The 22,823-nt window shown below is 32.8% G+C and overlaps 1 pseudogene; it reads left to right on the forward strand.

Moving 5' to 3' along the window:
- The first annotated feature begins 3,713 nt into the window (after positions 1 to 3,713).
- Positions 3,714 to 22,823, forward strand: part of LOC106478565 — a 23,795-nt pseudogene continuing 4,685 nt past the window's right edge.

Here is a 22,823-nt window from a genome sequence, read left to right on the forward strand (position 1 = left end):
AAAATCTGTTTATTATTAGAAACTGGTCAGCTGACCGCAGTGTCCTCTGATTCTTGACAGGCCTTGTAAAACCTTATCGGCTGTTGTTACTAAGGTTTCTCATCTCTATGTTATAATATCGTTGTTGCGTCAGTACTTAGCGTTTTCTTTTTATTCGCAAAAGTCTGGTTTGTCGCGATCACAACATCACACAGGTGGCAAAATCTGAGTGTTATCACTCGCGAGACACCAGACAAACATTTCATGACAACAGAGCCACATATAAGATAGTGTTCTCTGTCTATACCTTCTAACCATAAAGCTGTTACTACAATCCCAACGTCGTGTAGTGCTCGCAATTCTAAATAAAACCTGGAAAATAGATACAAAATAAAACATTTTCAGGTATATGTGTATAACATAAATAAATTCATACAAACTACATCGGGTGTATTGTTAGGTCTGAGTGCTTAGTGAATTTTTCAATCATTCTTTTTCCAGAATTACATTTACTAATACTAATAACCCAAACAATAATGCGTATTTCGTCTGAAGTTATATTTTATCCAATACGTCACAATACTTTTACCGTTCTTTTAGATGTATCAATGTTCGACCTTTGTTTAGGTTAAACTTATAGTAAACATAAGCTCTTTGTTTGGTTGTTTATCGATGATCCTGCGCCTGCGCAGAAATGGAATGATTCATAAGTTTTATTTCAGCGTAAGTAACTTATGTAAGTGTTAGAGCAGTACAAATCGTGAAACGTTTTTCTCTACAAGAAACAAAAAATGAGAAATCCTTCTCTCTCTCTTATAAGTCAAGAGAATATATTGATCCAGATGATAAAGTATTATTGAAAACAAAAAATTGGGCATTCTCAGACTGTGAATCACAGGATCCATGGCTCGCGCCCCAATTCCGCAAAATTGCGCTCCGCACTTTGGGGTCGTGGGTGCGCTATAAGAGTAACGATCATGTCCTGCGGTTTGTTCAGACAAGTGTAATACAACAGTCAGCGTTGTCTGGCTGCCTCAACCTTGTCAATCACTTCAAAATTAAGGCCGTCTATGCGCAGATAGCACTTTTTTTAGCTTTGCGCTAAAATTCTACAAAAAAATGAACAAATGAACTAGAAAACAAGTCTGAAATATTATTCAATGTATATTTTCTGTATGTTTATATATATAAAACATTTGTTTTTACATCATAAAATTTCAGTGTAGGAAAACTAGAAATTACTAAAAAAATAACTTCTGGCTTCATGTTCAATATGAACAGTGCGCTTTGATGCCATCCTATAGGTTCCAACAAGAATTCGAATACTAATGCTGCGTTTTTTTTTGTCTCTACCAAGCCTTGCCAGAGGAAGAATATATCTGCCGGCAGAGGGAGTAGAAGAATGCACTGAAGAGATCCAAGTAGCATAAAATAGTAGCTCAACTGGACGAGACAGCGATGACGGTGGATAAGATGAATTTATTGTAGCTTTGAGTGGATTTTTTTTTTTATGGAAAAGATAGATATGTTTCAAATTTTGCTATATCATTTAACTATTTGTAGCTCTTGTTATTTTGCTTATCACAGCAATTTATAAAAGTCTGAATCTTCCAGGTGACTTGTAATTTGTTAGTTTGAGCAGTAGTAATAATTAGTAGATAACAGATTTCCCTTCATATATTTTTTTTTCTCTGAAACACAACAGTAAGCGTCCCCATACTCTCGCTACTTCTGAAGTCAGTGTGGAAGATATAACAGAGTATTCCGGTAGGTGAAGAGTCCAATAAAACAAGTGGAAGACGGACCCCTGCTAGAAGAAGTAAAGACGAAAAAAAGGCACCATAAGTTTTACTTCTTCATGTGTAGTTCTGCACTTTTCTTGACAACTATTTACTTGTTTTGATTAAGCACAATGTTTTCTCCAATCTCTCTTGACATTCCTACGATTAATTACTTAGTACCTTTCTTACAACAAACCACTGCTTACTTAACATTAATAAATTAAAGCGCTATTGATTAGTTCCTTAATAAAGTTCTAACACTGATTTCTTTGCACGCTGCTTATTTGGAATGTTGTTTAAATAACTTTCTTGGCAGAATGTTTATGTTGATTATCTGATAAAAAAAAAGTTTTACTTGCTATGTTATTTGCATTGAGTCTTTGGTGCAGTGCCTCCATTATTGCTTTGATAAATCAATTAAGTTAAAGAGTGTATATATTGATTCCTTAGAAAACTTGCTAGTCTGTTTACATCGATCTCCTGTTGCTTAAATTATTAGAGTTTGGCTCCAAACACTTATAATAAAATAAGGATGTCACAATCTCATTAATAGTAATAACATGATGTATGTTAAAGGTACAAAAACATTTTACTTTCATTAAAAAATTTTAGTTTCCCAGGTAATGTAAATGATCCTTCAGCTTTATGGTGTGCTTTCATAGTTGTTGTTTTTTGTCATTCTTATCTATATTGGTAAATATTTCAACGTGAAACCCATACTGCATTACATTTAAATTTACACTTGAGAGCAAAAAACAACACACTTGCTTACGTTTCTGTTTAATTAAATAAAACATGTTTTAATTCTCAGTTATTGGGAAGAACTAATTAATATCAAGTGTGTATTTTTTGTGTATTTAAAATCAAATAGCTAAAACATTAAATTGAACAGTTCTTGGATTTCTCTATTTTTAAAAGGATAAGTTAGGAATCAGACTATATTTTGCACTTATAATAGAAATAAACACGTTTATAGTAGGATATTTTCTTATGTCTTTTGAATCGTAAGTTATTTTTATCGTTTAACGATAAGAATGTTTCATCAATTCTCAACCACTAATGCTTAAAGAAAAGTATATTACTACAGTATACAAACTAATGGTATCATTTATTATCGCCACACCCCCTTTTAAGTTGTTGTTGTTTGTTTCGTTTTTGGTGAACTTAATTGTATTAGAAATAAATAAAACCACATTTATGTAGTGTTTCGAAATAAAATCATTCTACCTTTAAAAACATTTTTATGAGAAACACAAGAAAAATAACCCAAGCTGAAAGTTTATTAAAATGGTTGTTTATTATTTTATGAAATAACACAAGAAAAAATAACACAAGCTGCAATTCTATTAAAATGGTTGTTTATTATTTTATGAAATAACACAAGAAAAATAACACAAGCTGAAAGTCTATTAAAATGGTTGTTTATTATTTCATGAAATAACACAGGAAAAATTACACAATTAACATACTCGGATGAGCTACACAGGACTAGTATATAAATACACCTATATTTATTGACGATTATTTTACTGTATTATTCTGTTAATTTATGGAATATAATGTTAGGTTATTGTACGATTATAATCAGTTGAAACGTTTTTCTTTTTCTGACAGTAGGGCTCTTGCCGGATAAGAGACGCTATCATAAATTTTAGCCAATAGTAAATAAGCTGGCATAAAGCAGCTGCCCCAGCTTGCCCAATCAGCATAGGCGTTAAGTTCAAGGCTTTGTACTGTGACACATAAAAGCTGGACGAACGCATGAGGTTTGTATTAAATTTGACCCGGATTCAGTAGAGGAATTATCTCGTAAGTTGTAATTTTAAGTCTCACTTGCGAAGCTGAACAGCTCTACTTATTTTCTGAGACCAGTTTTATACTGCTTTTAAAGCTCGTAAGATTTTGGTACTCTGCATGGAAGAGTTAGGTCTGTTGTGCCCGGAAAAAACAGCAATGGATCAATCGCCTCGTGCAATCTACGATCCTTGCATGCTTCATAACCGGCGTGTTTTGGAGCTGTTGCTGACCACGGAAGTCCGATACACCGTATCTTGTGCCTGCTGGAAGAACGTCCAAACCGAAATCCAACCGTTCATGAGGAAGGTAGTGACAACGTGGATGCTTGAGGTGAGATATACATAACATATAAGGTTCTGCTTATTTACCTAATCACGAATCTTTTTTTCTAATTTCCTTTTATAGAGTTTCGACTCTATAATTACATGAAGCAGGCCTGACACGACCTGGTGGTTAGGGCGCTCTACTCGCAATCTGTGGGTCGCGAGTTCGAATCTCCGTCTCCGAACATGCTCGTCCTGTATGGTTGCTGACTGGGCAAGCCACCCTGGTGTAAAAATTACTGGCTTACGAATACATTGGCCGACCCCTAAAGCGCATATTATCCAAACTGTTTATTGGAAGAAAATAAGATTGCCTAATTTCGAATACATAATGGTCAGTAGGTTATGTGGGTTGAACAAAATTCAAACAAGTGAGATCATGACCATTGTTCTGAATTTACATTACCTAAAAAAAAACCAATAGGTTAGTTTTAATTCATCATGACAGCTCACTAAGTATTATAATGATAAAAGTATATTCAGCTTACCGGAGGCAAGAGCAAACAATAAACTATGGAAAGATTGGACAAACTAGCTAAATATACGTTTCAATTAGATTAATTTGTACGGAAATTTGTTTCAGCACTGTAAAAAGTTAATTGTCTTTCTAGAGCACATCGCAGAAATAAAATGCGGAACAATATGATGCCCCAACTCCCAAGAGATGAGGGAATCAAGAGACGAGTAAATTCGAACTCTTGTATAGCCTAGCTAATGATCTGAAAATATAGATGTTGGAACAATCATAGTCTTTGTCCGTTCTTAAAAAGTAACATAAACAAACGTTTTAATATGTCCGGTAAATAACACAATTCTCTATTCAGCTAGTCCATATTTGTTAAGTTTAACAAATCAACCACTCTGATTAACCTGCCGTATGAGCAAAATTATAGAGGTTCAAGATTAGAGCTTATGAGTCAGAATACGTTGAAATAATAACAGTGTGTACATGTCGCTTTTGACTTCTGTAAATGTATATATATTTTTTACCAAACAAATGAAATAAACAAGTTTTTACAATAAGCATTGTCTAGAGTAAGTGTACACGTAATTGTTTTTATTGATTTTTATCTATATATTTTTATTTATACATATATTTTATGTTTTGTAAAACTTATACTGTGTTTCTGTAAGACATTGTAGATCATATCTTATAATAAATGAGACATTAGTTTACTTTAAAGATGAATCTCAGCTGTCTAGCAATTGACACAATTTTCCTTTTAAAGTTTCTCCTTTCACATCTTTGATTTCAATTATTTAGCAAGAAAATTGGCATATAGCATATTAGCTATAGCATATCAAATAAATAAAATGTGTAACAACCTTTAATATTTCAATATGAATTCACCCAGTGGTTGAAGCTTTCGAATCAATTCACTTATCTGTATAATTTTACTTTATTTTATTAAAAGTTGATTTTTTGTGAAATTATTTAAAAGTTAAAAGTAATTATTCTGTAGTGTGACTTGTGAAAAACAATAGATCTATTATAATTTTTAGTTATTCATTCTTCAAATAAGAATTGTTAATAAATCTTTTTAATTTGAGTGAGTGTTGTCTCAAATCCCTGAAACGTAACCAAAGAGTTGACATGTAAATGTTACAATTTTTGTTTCCTTGGTGTAATGGTTTATAAGTTATAGCATTAATGAATTTCAGTGAACTTGTTGTTTTAGGTTGTCTTCATCAATGTGTAAGTCATTCTAAAATAGTTTAGTTTTTATCTAAATAGCTTAAGTTTTATCAAACGTTCTTAATAATTAATTTTAAGGCGACTTCTAACAATATGAGGCCACTGACAACAGTGAAGTGTCTGTATAAATGTCGCACACAATTTATATTGTGCTGTAAAATATCTATTATTTTCCAAGTGGATGATAAAGCTCATCTAAAGATGTTAATTTAAACAAAATCTCCATCATCTTCTGTAACGAAAGTATCTTGATAGTAAGGTCACAATTCTAATGACAGCAAACTTTTGCTACATTTGACCAATCGTCTGGGGCAGTGTACAGTGAATGAGACTGTGAAAAAGTTGAGGACATTTAGAGGACCGATACAGAAATGTTCGTATATTTTATACTATTTATCTTGATTTCGAGTTTGGTGCCTGCCTCCCCTCTGAAATCGCCTGAGCTGTTTGTTTCTATACACGAAATGAAATCTTAATTTCGCGTAATTTGTACATTGATTTTTCTTCCCAAAACGTATTGCATTTTTTTTACATCTGGTGTTAATTGTTCAATAATCCCAACGTAACATAAAGAAATACCTACTCGATGTTCATGATAGATATGAGGTGATAAACATTTCAGTGTAGCAGCTGCGTTGGCTTACAGTCTATTCTGTTTTATCAAATGATGCTATCGCCACTTGCATAACAGAAAAATATACATATATCTAAGCTGCAAGTATTGAATGTACTTGTTCCATTGTTTACAATACTTGTCAGTCATGTATTGTGTAGAATGGACCTTTTTATGGAGGAAGGGAAATGATCAAAATAACAGCTTTTACGCTTGTTTACATCATATCTGTACGGTTCTGTTGTTTATTATATAACGATCTACTAGGTATATATGAGGGATTATGATAAATGTACTAAGCCAGTGCTGATTGTGATGTATTGTAGATTTATAAATATATGATTGCACAACTGTTTTTGCCAAGAATTCCAGCGTTTTTTGTACATGTACTGGGTTAATACAAAGATGTTTGACATCCAAACGACAAAAGATAACTGATAAAAAAGTACAAAAGTTTTATAAAGCTAATAAAGTTTACAGTTAAAATAATTTAAGAAGACACTATATGTAAAACTTCCATTTACAAATAAAAGAAATACAACGTTAAACTGATAAATAGCTATTAAAAACAGAGACTTGCTCTGAAGAAAGATCTAATTTATGTCAGTGTCCTATGACACCATCTTTAGAAGTTATGGTAAAGATATGGTTAGGACTAATACCCACATAATTATTTACATACTAATAACGCCATCTATACTTAAACTACCCAGAGTTACAACACATCTGTCCAGTACTTTATTATTTCTAGACCTGGACCAGCTTCCTTGTTTAATACGATATCTTTGTTTGTTTGTTTTTCAATTTCAATAGTTTCTCTGATATTTAATCCAATTTTAAATTCTACTTATTTTATCAGCTTAGTGTTATTCCAGTTTATAACATGAGATGTTTCCGCCCCATGGTTTGTTCATACCGATTCATTTACTTTGAATTTTAAATTTCTACACGTTTGGCCAATATAAACTCGACCACAGATACAAGGAAGTTTGTAAATCCCACATTTATCAGTTTCTCCTATTCTATCTTTTGTATTTGAGAAATTATTTAATTTACAATGCGGAGAGAATATTACACTACATTCTATGTATTTTTTCATTATATTACCTATTCTTGTAGATAAGCCTATGGTAAACAAACTCTCATGTTATCTACTTTACATCTTCCCTCTAAGTAATGTACAACGTTAGACTCTTAACCTTGTACATGCTAACATTCTTAATTTATTGATATATTCATGATGCAATCTGTCAATAATTTCGTGTTTATATCATTTATTTCTGGCTACATGTTTTAAGAAACTTAACTCTCTTTCACACCACAATTATAAGTGCATGACTTTAAGGCTCTAAACACAAATGTGAAAAAGGCGGATAATGTTTTTGTCCATGGGTGACACGATCTGTTGTGTGGTGGTACTGCTACAGAAAGTGGCTTTCTATAAAGAAATTAAGAGTCGTCTATCGTCCTGTTTAGCTGACCCTCTTTTTATATCTCTAATGTAAAGCTGATGGTAGGATTGATTGAATTAAGAAGTCCCAATGTCATTCCGCCACACTAAAAACATGTCATCTACGTACCTTAACCACACTAAAGGTTTTACCTCAGATGTGTTAAATATCTTCATTTAAAAATTGAACATAAATAATTCACATAAAAGGGGGGACTGGGGAGACCACCATCACTAAACCTTTAACCTGTTTAAAATATTTATTTCCCATTTTAAAATATGCGTTTGACACACATTCATAAGTAAGCTTTAAACATTTCGTTCACAGATTTACAAGCGACATCAACGTATGATCGTGTATATAAATGTTCTGATACCATACATGTACCCTAGTACCGCTGGCCACCTGACGTATTTTCGAATACTGTGACGAAAGTCCCTAACTAACATCTGTTGCACTCCAGCTGAGACTCGGTGACAGCGTGTTATGATTAGTTTCCAAAAGTTTGAAATACGTGCTAATGCTCTGGAAGGCTAATAAATCGGCTGTATTTATATTTATTATTGATATCTGATGATATTTATAATTATTGATATCTGATAATTATACTTTTGTTATTTTTTCAAAAATATGAAAGCTATTTTAAATTCAACTGTATCAGTGGTTTAAGTAAGAGTGGGCCGCTGCCCCACTAAGAAAATCGCTATATAGAAAAGGGATACAAGGGGAGAAAACAATATTATAGGATAATTGAAAGTTTATGGAAAAAATACAGTGAGAAGCATATGATTGTACACTAAAATAGGTCTTCACCGGGCATGGATGAAATTGTGGCTAACTACTCACAATTAGGTGGATCTGGGCGTAGCGAACCTTTTATAAACCTTGTCACACAAAACAGTCCGAGATCGTACGACACTGGTTCGTAAAAACCGATGGTGACTTGTTCTTCTATAATATACAGTGTATGCTTAATATATATATATATATATATTTAGTGGGATAGGCGCTGCCCCCCCCCCCTTCCCCTAGCTTCACATTTCCGGTTTAACACACTGCTGGACACTAACACCGCTTGACAACATTAAAATGTCAAATCAGATTTGAGGTAAATGAAATACAGTGGCTGCACCTTCTATTGTGAACGGTTTAACCATTCCTATGTTCTTCATAACATTTGGATTATAACTAGAAATCTGCTTGTTACTTATCTGTTAATTCAAGAAAAGAGTTGAATGAAAACAAGATTCATCAATATATATATGACTTAGATATGTATTATACATTTGTATTTAAATTAATGTCTAAAAGACTTTAGCTCACTTTTTGTTGCACATTCTAACTATCTTCATAGTTACGTGGACCAACTTTATTTTAAAATGTGTAAAAAGTTAAGATAATTTCATAACGGAATTTCAGATATCCAACAATTTGTAAAGAAGTTTTTTGTGTGCTTGTGACCGATATTCCATAGTTTTATTCCAAAGTTTTAATAATGTTTCACTGCTAGTGTTAAGCTAAAACCGTTTAAAGGACCGGCAAAGTGTTCTTTATTTGAGGTGTTATGGGAAATGTAGTGACATGTTCCTTTATGATTCATGCGTCCTTTTGAGGGTCGATAATCATTACACAGTTTGGTTACTTGACATGCTTCGGTAAAATGAAGACTAGCTTCTGATTCGCAGTTCTCATGAATGGTGGTACAAAGTTAGTAAAGATAATATTCAATATAAAAAATACCCGGTGGTAAAATTAAATAGTAAAATAAATACTGTTGTGTTCCCAATTCTAACCCTAAAATATCTTATTTGTAAATTACTTGAATATAATTGATAATAATTACAGTTGATGTTTATGAAAAATGATTACATATAACGCCTAGACCACGACAATTCCTATCGTATCCTAGCCGACCAATCGTTTAATCACTTCCATAAGCTTGCGCTTTCCCCTTTAATGTTATTATATTAGCTTTTTATTTAAGAAAATTTAGTTTAAAATAATTAACTTATTTTATTTGCTGTATAATGAATTTTAGGTTTGTGAAGAACAGAACTGTGAGGAGTATGTCTTTCCCGTTGCTGTCAATTACATGGACAGGTTTTTGGCGAAAGTGAACATTAAAAAAGTCGCAATTGCAACTATTAGGAGCAGTCTGTCTTTTGGTAGCGTCAAAGTTTCGACAGTGCCGACATCTAACGACTGATGTTTTAGTTTATTATACAGACTATTCTGTTACAAAAGAAGAAATGTTGGTAAGATTTTATGTAATTGTGTTGAAAACGTTTATGTTGTCGAGAGTTTGATGTTTAACAGTATATACATTTATTTCATATCTTGCATTGTCATTCTTTTAACACACCCCATAATTTTTTACATTAATTATCATATTTAAAGAAAACAAAATGTAAGAACAACATCCACTTACCTTTTAAAACAGGTTTTAACAAAATAAGTTTAAAAAACAGACAAATAAAGCTAACATACACCACACATTTGGAATGGTAAAGTACACTTTAGTAAGAGGGGTATCCGATAACACGACCCGCAAAGCAGTGGGGATACACTGTTTGTAAGATTTAATTCCTATTCGCACCCACAAGTATAAAGCATAGGTTTTGTTAGACTTTTCGTATAGATACGTGCCCATTAATCTGTCAGTCTATATGTAGAGCCTCACTGCAAGCTCTTGCAGAATGTGACGTGTATGTTGAAAACCTAATGCATTACATATAGGATATATCTAATTTTTAGTTAAAGTATACGATGGAATATTTCTTAGTATTTTAGCTCTACATACGTCAGTTTGTTTGTTGTTAAACGCAAAGCTACAAAATGGACAATCTGTGCTGTTCCCACCACGGATATTGAAACCCGGTTTTTTAGCTTTATAGACTTCAGACTTATCGCTGAGCTAATAGGGTCGATAAGTCCGTTTTCAAAATGTTATATTTTAACCAAAAGTTAGGATCACATTCAGCTTAACTAGATTAATACAAGTTATATTAACATGCACCAGAAGTAAGGAAATGATGTTTGTAAGTTCTTTGACCGTTATATTTTAAAATCAACAAAACTGTTATGTATATATATAATAATTACAGTTAGAAAAATAATGATTTTAAACCTTCTTGCTCATTATGTATAAGCTATATATGTATGAAAAACTGCATTTTCAATAATTGAAAATAAGTTTTAAAATGTTTACAATATAGAGAGAAACGAGTATATAAAACATTCATGCATTTTTAAATAATTCGAAGAGAAACTAACCAGTCTTCCAAGTAGCTATATGAGATAAGTTTTGCTTCCAAGTAGCTAAAGGTAAGTTTTGCTTCCAGATAGCTATAAATAAGTTTTGCTTCTAAGTAGCTATAAATAAGTTTTGCTTCTAAGTAGCTATAGGTAGGTTTTGCTTCCAAGTAGCTAAAGGTAAGTTTTGCTTCCAAGTAGCTAGCTATAGATAAGTTTTGCTTCTAAGTAGCTATAGGTAAGTTTTGCTTCCAAGTAGCTAGCTATAGGTTAGTTTTGCTTTCAGCTAGCTTTATGGACGTCTTGTAAAATCCTACAAGAACTACAGCCATAAGATGAGAACCAAGGGGTTTCGTAGACAGTATAAAGTTGTTGTTAAGAAAAGTGTAATAAAATACATTGTATGTAATGCTTCTGCAAATCCATGTAATAACTCAACCAATCATAAAATAACAGTAGAAAAAATATTACTGTTTAGGTGATAAAAACAAATGTTTTGAAATTGTATCGTAGTTAGGCTTATATAGTAATGAAAAAAAAACGTCTTTCACAAAATCATTTGATACGTTCCTAATGTGTTTTACAACTGCAGAGTATTTGCTGGTTATTGTTAACATTTATTGCATTTTTGCTGTCGAAACACTTCTTTGCGGTTTGTTTTAAGACTTGAAAAGCAATTTGTCGTGTGATAATTGATCCGTAAGAAAGCAATAGGGAAGTTTCCCAGAATTACCCAAATAGTCCAAACCCTCACATTTGAACAATTCAACAAATACTTTGAAAAGGACTTGCATTATCTTGACAATCATGTTTTGTTCATCACTGGAAAAACAGTTACTTTTTGTAACAGCTTAGTGCTTTGTTCTTAACCAGGAACAGTCACAAATTCATGTAATTGTTTGACGAAAAAGTGATAAAATTTTAAACAAGTCCCTATCCCTATTCCATGTGAATATTCTTTACTCAGATTCAGTGTCTACCGAGAAGTAACGTAAAAATGTATTTATTGATTCAACCGTATGCGTACGTTATTTATTAGTGCTTTCAATTTTATTTCTATATTTCGAAAAAGTGACTTTTGGAGAGATGTTTTATCTACTAAACTAAGCTGAAGATTTACAATCTACGGTTCTGCAAATTCAAACAGCAATTAAAAACTCGTTCATTCAAAAAATGTGCTTGTTTGTTTACGGTTCGATAAAATACTGAATAACACTTTAAAGCAACCATACAAAGATTATGGTTAAATCTAAAGTGTAAACTAACTCTCTTTGTTTCATTTTGGAACAAAACTACGCAATAGACTTGCATTCTGTCCGCCAAGGGGAATTGAACCTCGGATTTTTGCGTTGTAAATACGTAAACTTACCGCTGACCACCTGGAGAACTAAATGAAGTCGACAGTGTATGAATCTTTTGTATCGAAAAGGGTTGTTGCATAGTCTTCACAAAAGCGATCAATTTCAGTAGCATCTACTATATATCTACGGTCGAATAATGTCCAGATGTAAGTCTGATACTTGTAGGTCCACCGCGAGTTTATTTTATTGGCTGTGGTTTTAATATAACATACCCTTTGTACATCACAAAAAAATAATCAAAAGCTATGCATGAATAATAAAAACTCAAAGTGTAGTTGCATGCTTAATTGTTTTTTGTTGTTGTTGTTGTTGTCGTTTTTCTCTCTGTCTCCGTTTCATCTTATTCTACACACATTTTGTTTTCGCATCGCACACACACAGGATTGCCATATTTCTAGATTTATCGCAAGTTTTATATCCAATAAATATCACACCATTATTCACCTTCACGTTACGTAGTATAAAGTACTATTAAAGCAAATCAGATGTTTCACAGTTTTTATATCAATATTTTGAAGTTTTAGAATTTGCGGAAAATTAAATGTTTCTTAGAGTGAATCTTTTCTTATAAGCAATTTGATTTTTGAGCTAAATTTGATTTAATTTAAAATGTTGAATTTCATTTAAGCTATTTAACCTTTTAGCGAAGGTCAATCAAAATAATGTTAATGCTAGGTAAGATGTTGTAAATTTGTAAATTAAATATTGGGTACTTTAGACATCCAAATTTACATCCTTCATCGTATGACTGACTGATCATATCATAACAAGGAACTCGGGGGAAGTGACTAATTATCTATTTTATAATAGTGGTTTTTGTCTTGTTATATCTATAATATTATATAACTATCCTTTTTTTGTTTCGGCCCAGCATGGCCAGGTGGTTAGGGCGCTTGACTCGCAAACTGAGGGTCGCGGGTTCGAATCCCTATCCCACCAAACATGCTCGCTCATTCATCCGTGGGGCGTTATAATATGACTGTCCATCCTACTATTCGTTGGTAAAAGAGTAGCCCAAGAGTTGGCCGTGGGTGGTGATGAGTAGCTGCAGATATATCTTGTGTAGCTTTGCGCGAACTTCAAACCAAACAATTACTTGTTTTGTGCAAGGCTTTAAATCTTTATGCAATGAGTATCTAAATATCAATGAACGTGTATATTTAGTTATTCGCATTTATTTATTTATTTATCTTATTTGTCATTTTAATATAACTTTACTCTCAACGCAGACAATAAATATTTTAAAACGTTTTACTCCGAGTAAGCTTTTCAACTTTTGTATAAGTCTGAAATATATAAACTAAACTGGAAAAAAAAAACTTCCTATCACAGGCCTGGGAGCTTCTTGTTCTTGGAAAACTAAAGTGGGACCTAGCTTCGGTGGTGGCCAATGACTTCATTGACCATCTTTTGTGGCGGCTGTCAGTGGAGGAGAATTCCGCCACCGTGCGGCGACATGCCAGTACTTTCATCTCTTTGTGTTCAACAGGTAAGCAGTTGATTTATCTCTTAACTTTTTTCTTTAATAATAATTTATGCAACATAACTAATCAAAATGATATAAAAATAGAGATATGGGGCTGAAATAATTATTTCCATATCATAATAACAAAATGATAATGTTTATGTTAAACCAGCTTAACCACGGGTAACATATCTTACAGGATACAAGAAAGTGTTATTCTTATCTCCACATAAAAAAAAAAACAGATACAGAAGTGATCATCAGCTGATTTTTTAAAAAAATGGGTTTAACTTGGGAAACTAGTCACTAGTCACGAGGTATTTACTGCATTGATTATGAAACATTGCGAATGTAATAAGGTTATTAAATTTATCTACTACAACGTTCGGCAATCTTTACTCTCTATGGCAATATCACTATTAGTCACGCTATTACGCGTTTTCCCACTAGAAATAGCAAGCTTTCTTTATGGTATCATAATAAAACATTTAGTACGTCTTTGTGACATTAGTATAATTTATTCGACAGTCTTTAATTACCGATGTTTATTTATTCGAATTTTACGCAAAGTTACTCAAAGATTATCTGCGCTGGCTGTCCGTAATTTTGAAGTGATAGACTAGAGGAAATGCAATTAGTCAACACCTCACACCGCCAACTCTTGGGCTTCTCTTTACCAACAGATAATAGTATTGACCATCAAATTATAAAACCCCATGACTGAAAAGGCAAGCATGGACGGTAATGGGTTTCGAACCTGTCGCCTGCAGATTGTGAGTCGAGCGCCCTAAACATCAGGCCATACCAGGCCTTCTACTTATCACCTTCATACAGGTCCACACATCACTAATTAGTGGACATTGTTAAAGCAAAACTAATTTTTACAGTGATCTATTTATTTTCAATCTAATTTTTATTTTTTTACGCTATTTTATATTGTAATTGTGTTTCTCATTCTATTGGAAATAGTTGATTATTTAGAACTTTGACTCTGATTGAGTGAATCATTTTATTTTAATCAACAAGTAATAAAAAACATTTTGTAAATGTAAAATGATGTAGGGATGGCAGTGCCAAAAAGAATACAAGCAAGAATATAGGGATGATGCAGCTAAACATAAGCCATCCCTACATGACTTGCAATATTAAAATTTAAAGTTACACTGTAAAATGCAAAAGTACAAAATGATTACGAGCGAGAGTCTGTAATAGTCTCTAATAATCAAAACATGTTTTGACTCGACTTGGTTTTTTTCCATGTACGTAAGTACTAGGCCCTTAGTTACACAATATTGATGCTTACCCTAACATGGCTATGGTATTATGATAAACAAACTGTATACCAACGGTCAGGAATATATAACTTCCAACTGCAGTAATATGAAAGTCAAGTATTCATTTTACTGTGTAATATTAAATTTTGAAAGTCATGTAGGGATGATCTATGCATAGTTGTACAATCCCTATATTATTGTTTACATTCTTTTTGACACTGCCATTCTTACATCGTTTTACATTTACAAAATGTTTTTTGCTACTTATTTTGTGACGTTTATTCCTCTGACTGAAAGTTAGTGTATTGTATGAATGTGTGTAATAATTTTTTTTTACTCCTTCACTTCATACATTATATAGGGGTTGGCTCCCTAACTACACCGATTGTATAGTGTACAAAGCATTGGGTAATCTACATGTTACAATCATCTAATGTTCATATATTATTGGCTGGTAATTCCTGTTTCAAAATGTACTTAAGCTTTTTAAAGGAACACCAGATTTCTGTAAAAAAAAAAAAAAAAAGTTCAAGGGGTAATGGTACACTAAAATTGTGATTTTTTAATGCTGCTATTTATTACGACTAAGCGATGACATAGTGCACTGCCCAGTAACACATAGTGGGCTTAGGTTTAAACTGATGCTAGGGATAAAGTAGTTGTAGAGTTGTCTCGACTAAAACAAGAAGAAAGATGAACAATTTGGTGGGTTGGTCACTTTCTGGTTTGGTATCTTAGCGATAATTTCTTGCCTTGTTTTTGAGCTTGTTGGGTAGAGAAAAAAATGAAAATGAGTGGCAATCATCTTTTAAAGTAAAACTCTCTGTCTTTGTTGATTTTTAGCGTGCATGTTTGTATTATGCCTATTGAGTACCTTGGCCATCCCTATATATATAGTCTACCGGCTCTATGATATGTATTGCTGATGTTTTTAGCATAAGTTTCTGTTTGTTGTTTTTTTTCTTTTTATACCACTTTATGTATATGGTATTCCATATTCTCGCCACATGCACGTAATTAAACGTTACGAAAATTAACTAAAATAAAATATACTTGTAAATATCAACTATTTGAAGACGCGAATTAATAAGATAGGCAAATTGAAACACGAGCTCTTTGCTTTGCATATAGTACATAATTTGAAAGTTATTGACAAGTTAAAAGTCAAAATGTTTGAGTAATTAGTAAATGGCTCACTGAACGGTAGTGATATAATACATCAGTGACTTGACCTTGTTTACGTTTTAAGTCTGGAACAGTTTCTCGGGTGAGTAGTAATTCTGTGTAACATTGTAAATGTATCAAGAAAAAAAACACGAAAGATTGCTGTATTTAGGAGCATTATGCTTATCGTTAAATAAACAATCAGATGTTCAACCCTTATTAAATCAGTTTCTTATCACTATGATTCTGGAATTTTGTCTACTGATCAACTAAAATATAAAGTTATCCTGTTCGTGGTCTAGTGCCTTGTGCTGCAGCGAATTTCTAGAATGTTTGCCCTTCTTTTCTAAGGAACATATGCTGTTCTTCTTTTTGTAAGCAGCGCGTATTGTTCGGATCCCTTGGTATTACGGTATTTTAGCCAGAGCATCACGTGCACCACGTGGCACAACAAGGAGCCACGCGCGCTTGAATAAGGTGAAGGGCAACAAGGGAAATTATTTTATGAGGGTAAAAAAGGGAGGTGATAACTGCTGGAGGAATGCCAGATGTCATTGTACAGTGTTTACTTTTTTTCATGAACATCCAGTGTCGTTCGTTTCTCCCGCGATCAAAGTACTAGTTCTACGTCCAGGTGTCTTTTTAAAGTCCTTGTAAAGTTGACCGTGTGGGGCCTCTTTATATCGCTGCTATTTTCGATTGGTTTAGTCAAAACAGAAAACCTAGGAATAATGGACAAAGCAACTTGTATGCTCGTACGCACTGTAAGCCAGCATTCTTTAATATCAAAAATTGGCAGAACAGTACAGAATGGCCATTAACCAACTTGAATTGCGAATGTTTATGTCACATAATGTATGTTTTCCACATTCCTCTTTTATCATACAAATAATGGATTTCAGTTTTCAAATACGAAGTGCATTAGCGCATCAATGACGTTTTCCAATAAAATTTTAGTTCTAGTGTTAACAAATAGATGCTAGGTGTAAAATAACTGGTGTAAATAAAATATATTATACAAAATATTTTTAAATATAACCTAGATAGCTCTGGGGTTTCAAGGACTATGAAATCAACATTTATGGATATTTATTATAAAATTGAGTGTGTCAACCCCACCTGCCTATAGTTTAGATTTTGCCAAGCTTCGCGTTACTGAAAATGTTAGCCTAAAGGTAGACTTTCCCCAACAATGCATGAGACGATGTACAATCATGTGACGTAATACGTTGTAGACTTGTCTGGCGTTTTTTCTATTTCACCTGGTGTGAAACGGTTTTTCTGTATTCAGTCAGATAACTTCACCTGCGCTGTTAAGACCCATTATACAGGATATTCGGAAAATACCCTTAATTAACCGAATCAACTACAGTTTTAATACGCACGTAAGAATATCCAGCCTTCAAGGTTGAAGTCAACCTACTGTCTCAGTTGTGATAACAGCGTCCATTGCATGTCATTAATTTGGAACTTACAATAGCAGCTGAACATACACTTTAATACAGCGCTGTAATTTAAATACATTTAGCGTCTGTCGAACAAATCCTTGCTTCAGATATATTTTTATATTTAAGTTCATTGTATACAAAATCCAACGTAAAATTACTTCTTAACAATAAAGAAACCATTGTGTTCAACCTTAATCATGGCAATTTTGTAAGAAATTACATAAAATGTAACTTTACAGATTTGTACTTCCTAACATTTAATATTAATAAGATGCTTTATCATAGATGTCATATTTGGGCAAGTTTCCCACTGCAAACTGCAGTCCAATATGTGGTGAAAATTCGTTGTTTAATTAGAGTTATTTTTATTTTGACAGCTAAGTCAAACGAGCCCCTTTGTTGGTTCAGCGGCAAGTCTGAAAACTTATAACGCTAAAAATTGTGTTTCGATACACACGAATGGCAGAGCACAGGCAACCCATTATGTAGCTCTGTGCTTAACAGCAAACAGTTTAAACGAAATAAATGAATTGTTAGATTTTTTCTCGTAGCTTGCTCTTATCAGTTACAGATTGAGAATATTTTTGCTTCTTAAAGAAGATTAAATTGAAGTTCTAATGTGAGAGAAGACATTGTTTGTAAAATTCGTAGATTCCGACGTTCATTGCGAAAACTGGACCTCCGTGAAGTATTGTCAACGCTTTCGTCTCTTATCATTCATCGTTAGTCTGATTTTATAGAATTGATTTTGCTGAGCTACAAATACAACCATTAGATATGAATACTACACTGTATAACTCTTCAGTAGTTATATCAGGCAGCTTCCAGTTATGAACTCCGATATTCGTTAATATGGACAAACAGTTATGTTTATTATAACGCTCTATCATGTCAACTGTGCACTTTGTTACTGTGGTACAACTGTAAAACGTAAAAAAAGATCCTATAGACATTTTGATCTATATTCTGCCTCTTTCATTAGCTTTTATGAAACAGTGTACATGTTTCATGTTCAGCTTTTTATTGTTCATTATGAACACAGTAAGACTCTTGAGATCAAAAGTTTAAAATTCCAAAAGTTAATACACAGACTCCCGGTGGCAAGTGACTATACATATATATATTACGTACTTTTAGGATCTAAATACAGCATTCTGTATCTTATGTTAATGCTTACCTTTAGGGAATACCTTACGGCAATGCAATATGTCTCGAGCTTGTTAATCGTGTGATTAGTGTCATCAAAATTAAACCTTTTGAGTAAGATTGATACATGACACACGAAATAAAAACATAGTTGTTTTTTTTACTTTTTTATAAAAATTTCAGTATGAATTTGAATGAAATATGTTGATAGTGTATAATTGATGAGAATAACGTTTGTTCTAAATATTGCTTGTTATATAAATTCCCTATAAAAATTTTTCTCAAAACATTTGAAAGTCTTATGAGAGAGAAGACGCCAAATACACGCTTACTAGATTCGCGTAAAGACATTTCAATTACAAATTATGCATGAACTTCAACTTTAGCTTTACAGTAACCCACGATTTTTTCTCAGATGTTTGAATCATTCTTTAGTAAATCAAACACACCTGAGACTTATACAGCAGCATATTGACAGTTCATATAATAACTTTGTAAATATATAGTATTTTTGAACAGGTATCAACTCTTATATAAAAAAAAATAGTTGTTAGGTGTGGATTATATTAATAAAAGTTCTTATACTACAGAATCTAAAAGCAAGTTATTGCTGTGATCAGTTTTAAAGTCAGTGATCTGCATAATTACCGCCAGAGGTCATAAAGATTTTGTTGTTGTTGTTTGTAATTAAGCACAAAGCCACACAAAGAACTATCTGTGCTGTATTCACCATAGGTATCGACACCCTATTTTTAGAGTTATAAGCCCATAGACTTACCGCTGAGCAGTTTTAGTTTACAAAGTTAGTGAAAAGCTCAGCTGCGGCCAGAGGTCATAAGGAACGAGACTTTGATGAAATATATACCTTTACATCTCACAAATGGCTCAATGACTTTTTCAAATAGTTATCTATTATATGTCAAATATAGTTAATTTATGTATTGAACATTATTAAAATATTTTTAGGAATATTTGACTCTAGACAGTTGTTTGGGTTATGAATTGCGTCTTTCAACTTGTACAACAATCCTTGAAAGTTCATATTTTTAAAGTGTTCTTAGTTTTTACTTTTTCATTTCAATTTCGTTTCAAAATATTTTATTAAAAACACTGATTAAAAAAAACCAGGTCGTTCATTGTATATTTAGACAGTTGTCAATAGTATTAACAAGCAGTTTGACTAAACGGAAACGAAAAATAAAAGGTTACAATAAAAAATTAATTATATCGAAAAAAAAGAATTTTGGGGCTTTTTTTTTCTTTTTCTGAAATGCATGAATAAAGAAATAGGTAAATGAGATTTTATTCTCATTTTAATTATCACGAGAATGGATAGGCTAATTACTTTATCCCAATATAGAGTATTCGTTTTTAATAACATAATATAGATTGAAAATGAAAATATAGATAAAACAAAAGAGTTTTCTTAAATCTAGTGAAGACTCAACCCAACAAGAGGTAATTACTAGCTCTCCACAATGGCTGTTTTATTCTAGTGTGTATGTTGATTAGCAGTGTCTGCTTTTTCAATAATCTGAACCTTGCCGACAGATGCTGCAGTGGTAGAGGGAGGGATGATATCTACATATTTGCAGCTGTGTATCACTATTGTTGGATGATTTAGAAGCCAATTCAACAAATGGTTGCCTCGGCAACAGACACGTGGCTCGTGAAGCTGTCCAGTGTCACTTAGCCTGGTACCATTGTTCACGTGAAGGAACGGACATCGCTGGAGCGTAGAGCATTGTTACCCCTGGTGGCAGATGGTATTAGTTAATCGCAACCCCTGTAAGCGGGCTACGACATGCATCCCAGATGTCCATGCAGCATAAGTGATAGGGATTCAGACACCTTTCTTGTTTAGCTATTCATATAGTCAATAGTTTGGAAACATTTTTGGGAATTTTTAGAAGACTGTAACAGCTGTCTTTATGGTATCATTCTTATATAAAAAACACAGGACTAGTAAATAAAATATCCAGGTAATATACTAGCGATGAAGTCAAAACTGTGAACTTGTTCTTCTAACAATATTTTTCTCAGTGGACTTGTTACACGCATGGACATTTCTGTGATGTAGAAAGTGCTTTTAAATAACAAACGTTTTAGATTTGTTAATTTTCTAAATGATTTTTGATTTTATATATTTTAGCGTTGTAAGTTCGTAAACTTACCGCTGACCTATGGATAACATGATTTTTGGTGTATGAAACTTAACAAATATCTAATTTATTTATTTTTGATAGATCTCACTGTTCTTCACTTCTATAAAAAAGACGTGTGTTGTTGCTGCTTGCACGGTCCTATTTTCTTAAATATGATTCTGAAAATAATTACGTATCAAAAACTTGCATAAAATTCAAAATATATTTTGAAAATTCTAGAATTGTGAAGGTATTTATTCAATCCTCTATAAAACTTACTGTTTAAGAATTACAAAATATATAACATAATCCGTATTAAACAGAACATGAAGATAATGAAAAATCAAGATATTTGATGGCAAATAATTTATATTGGCTTATATCCTTGTATATGATATTTGGAATTTACAGAATTAAAAAAGCTTGTTCTTACGAGACATGAAAGACAGTTATTTACCAAATATTACTTGTGATCTTACAGTTAAATTTAATCGAAATGAGATGTGGAAATATGAATCCAAAAAAATATACAATTACTTACCCGTTTGGCAACCTTACTCAAGAAATGTTTTTCATATCCATACTCACAAACCTCCGCCTTCGATGGCTTAGTGGCAAGTCTGCAGGCTTATAATGCTAATGATCGGTTTCCAATAACCGCGGTAGACAGAGCACAGATAGCCCACTGCGTAGCTTTGTGCTTGACACCAAACCATCCAACAGAAATCTCAATTTTCTTATTACGGTATTTTTTTAACTTTTATAGTTCACAGGTTTTTCACATAATTAGAAATAGCTTTCGTTTGAGGAAGAGGTTGAGCTTTAATATTCCTGAATGCTTATCTTCTTTTATTTTAGATCTGATTATCTACTTTATCTTCTAATTTTTCGTTTGGCGAGAATGTTTTATTTGTTTGTTGTTAAGCGCAAAGCTATGCACAAAAATGATTTTTTAACGTTATGAGTCCCTGGACTTACTGGGAGGCTTGATGAGAATTTTTTCTGACGTTGAAAATTTAAATTATATCAAGATTGTTGGTATATTTTGTAAAATAGAGAAGTTGTCTACTTCAAGTACACACACACAAATCATTTATACTACTACATGAAGGTGTTTTGGATCGAAACCCCAGGTAAAAAGAGATGAAGAATAAAAAGGAAAGAAAAGTGGTAGGCACCACCTCAGAAAAGAACTCAAGGCAATGTTCTGATTTCGTTTTTCACGTGGTTTGTACACACCTTTTTAAATCCCCAACCGCGACTTGCTTCACTTCCTCTATCTGATGGTTAAAACTTCAGTAAAGGTTGAAGACACAGGAGGGATCTCGTAGAGAGGCCGAAAGGGAGAAGAAACATGAGGGGTAGAATGTATCCGGAGGGAATTGACTAAGCATTGGCGAACTTGTGAATTGCGCGTCTTAATGGTAAAATCTATTGTCGTTCTTTGTAAAAGTACAGAATAATAGAATTTCCTTTAATCTTGTTCCTACCGCTTTGATATGCATCACCAAGAGGAAATCGTTGCTTTAGATGGCCCAGTTAATGTTTTGCTTTGCTTTCAAAATCCATAACAAATTGATACAAACACTAGTTCGAAGAGCGTTTAATAATATATTTGTGGAAAACCAGAATTAAGTTCTTCATAAAATACAAGTTTACAACTGTAAATAAACAGTATCTAAAAACTCTAAGACGTGTGCAAGCAATTATTTATTGAAAGCAATAAGTCTGCAATGAAAAATAAGTTTTTTTGTTTCTAAAAAAAAACTCCTGAGTTGACTACTGAGCTATAATTCTAAGTCTCATAAGATTAGATGAGTTTGTTTGTAGTTAAGCACAAAGCTACACAATGGGCTATCTGTGCTCTGCCCACCATGGGCAGGTTTCTAGCATTGTAAGTCTGCAGACATACCGCTGTGTCACTGGGGG

The sequence above is a fragment of the Limulus polyphemus genome, unplaced genomic scaffold (assembly GCF_000517525.1).
Source record: "Limulus polyphemus unplaced genomic scaffold, Limulus_polyphemus-2.1.2 Scaffold225, whole genome shotgun sequence".
Taxonomy (NCBI): domain Eukaryota; kingdom Metazoa; phylum Arthropoda; class Merostomata; order Xiphosura; family Limulidae; genus Limulus; species Limulus polyphemus.